Source organism: Penaeus chinensis, chromosome 19, assembly GCF_019202785.1.
Source record: "Penaeus chinensis breed Huanghai No. 1 chromosome 19, ASM1920278v2, whole genome shotgun sequence".
Lineage (NCBI taxonomy): Eukaryota > Metazoa > Arthropoda > Malacostraca > Decapoda > Penaeidae > Penaeus > Penaeus chinensis.
In genome coordinates this window covers 36053987-36056486 of record NC_061837.1, presented here as the reverse complement: position 1 = coordinate 36056486, position 2500 = coordinate 36053987, and the positions used below count along the sequence as shown (strand labels likewise).

The following is a 2500-nucleotide window of genomic DNA, read 5'->3' as shown; positions in this document are numbered from 1 at the left end:
AAAGAGAGCGAGGGAGGAAGAGAGAAAGTGAGAGAGGGAAAAGAGAGGAAGAGAAAGAGAGAGAGAGAGAGAGAGAGAGAGAGAGAGAGAGAGAGAGAGAGAGATAGATAGAGAGAGAGAGAGAGAGAGAGAGAGAGAGAGAGAGTGAAATAAAGAGAAAAAAACACACCCCAATTGGACAAAAACCTCCTTCCTTCGACCGAGCATCCATCCCCGACACATCTAGCGCCCCAGCATCCGGCAAGGAGCCCGAGACGACGCCGCGCAGCGAGCCGAACGGAACGCCGAGGGTAAGTAGGTAAGTTAGTAAGTAAGTAAAGTAAGTACTCTCGCGAAGGCTTGAGTACAACTGCTTACTTTGAGTACAGTCATTTGGGTAGGAAACGGAGGCCGCGACCGAGGAAAGTCTACTTTTATTTGCCTTTCTCTCTCTCTCTGCTGAACCGGCCGTGATCAGCGAGGGAAGAGAGTCAAATGTATGTATTTACATTCAACGTTAATTTGGGGTCCGTTGGTGTGTGGCTGTGGGGGAGGGAGGGAGGGAGGGAGGGAGGGAGGGAGGGAGGGAGGGAGGGAAGGAGGGAGGGAGGGGGAAAGGAGGGAGGGAGGGAGGGAGGGAGGGAGGGAGGGAGGGAGGGAGGGAGGGAGGGAGGGGGAAAGGAGGGAAGAGTGTTCGACTTGCCCCGAAGCATTGCCTCATATTCGTGATAAATGTGTGAATGGTACATAAGTTGTTAATTCATTGAGTGATGAAGATGAAGGAATAGGGGAGATGTAAGCAGAGTAAAGGGAGAAATCTAGAATGAGCACTCATAACCGGATTAAAAATAAGTATTTATACCCCACGCACAGCTAGAAAAAGAACTTGGTCAAAAAAAAAAAAAAAAAAAAAAAAAAAAAGAATCTTGCAATTCCACGTAGATTCACAAGAAAATTTAATCATTAATCAAAACGTAAGGAGATAAAACAGAAAACGGAACGGAAGAGGAAGAAAGAAAAACGGCTAAAGAAGGTAAATAGGAGAGAGGAAAACCAATTAAAGTACTCGTTTTCTCGGTGCGCCAGCTGGAAGATAATCATTGATTTTCTTTTTAAGTAAAAGCCTCCTTCCGTCTTGAATTTATGAACTACTTATATTCAGTAACCTCGGCTTAAGAATATGAGCCACGCATTACGCACCTCTGTTATTTCTCAAGGTACTTTTTCATGGCGATGACTGCGTCGTATTTGACTCGAAAAGCGAAATGGTCTCCCTCTCCCTCTCCTCTCCCTCTCTCTCTCTCCTCCCTCTCCCTCTCTCTCTCCCCTCCCTCTCCCTCTCTCTCTCCCCTCCCTCTCCCTCTCTCTCTCCCCTCCCTCTCCCTCTCTCTCTCCCCTCCCTCTCTCTCCTCCCTCTCCCTCTCTCTCTCCCCTTCCTCTCCCTCTCCCTCTCCTCCCTCTCCCTCTTTCTCTCTGTACCTGACTCTATATCTATCTATCCATATATATATCTCGATCCCTCTATCCTGTCTGTTTATCCGTCTATCTATATGCATACCGTTATTCCTGAATATATACATACATACAATTCCCCCTTTCCCATCTATTAATACCATCTAACTCTTTATTTCCGTCCGGCATCTATCGTTCCTCCCTCCTTCGCCTCTTCTCTTAAACTATCTATTAAACTATCTATCTATCTATCTCAACTCCGTCTTCTCTCTCACGCCAACGCCCAAGTGCCGGTGATATGTCTCTCAAGGATCATCCTACTTGGACTATACCCTCCTCCTCCTCCCCCCTTCCCCCTCCCCCTTCCCTTCCACCCTGCTAGACCTCCCCCCATCTCCCTCTCCCCTCCCCTTCCCCCTTCTCCTTACCCCTTGTTCCTTGTCTCTGCTATTTCGCTCTTCATCTCCTTCATTTACTTTTCTTTTTTCTTTTTTTTTCTTCTTCTTCTTCCTCTTCATCTCCTTCCTCCTCTCACTCTACCTCCAACTCCTCCCTTCCTCCTCACCTCCTCCCTTTCCCAACTCCCCCTCCCTCTCCACTACCTTCCCCCCCTTCCGTCCCTCCCCCCTTCCGCCCCCCCCCCTCCTCCTCCCCCCATCGCTTGTCGAAATGACCCTATAACTCACGACCGAAAATCAATCTCAACGGGTTCTGACTGCGGCATTATGATAACAGTTATCTGTTATCTCACGAGGTGATGCTCAGCCCTGTGACAGAGAGGAAAAGGGGGGGGGGGGAGTTGGGGGAAAGTGGAGGGAAGTTGGGGGAAAGGGGAGGGGAGTCGGGGGGAAGTGGGGAGAGTGGGGGAAGTTGGGGAAAGGGGGGAGAGTGGGTAGTGGGGGGGTAAGTTGGGGAAAAGGGGGGGGGGGGCGAGAGGGGGATGTAAAATGTGAAAGGGAGAAGGGAAGGGAGGGGAAAGGAGGAGGGAAAAGAATGAGGATCTCTCCTCATTCTCTTCCCTCCTCCTTTCCCCTCCCTTCTCTTCTCCCTTTCTGGGTAAAAGGAATGG

The 2500-nt window shown here is 49.7% G+C and overlaps 1 protein-coding gene across 1 annotated transcript in view; it reads right to left on the bottom strand.

Annotated features, from left to right (window-relative positions):
* Positions 1-2500, bottom strand: part of LOC125035062 (CUGBP Elav-like family member 4) — a 620541-nt gene that overhangs the window by 400793 nt on the left and 217248 nt on the right.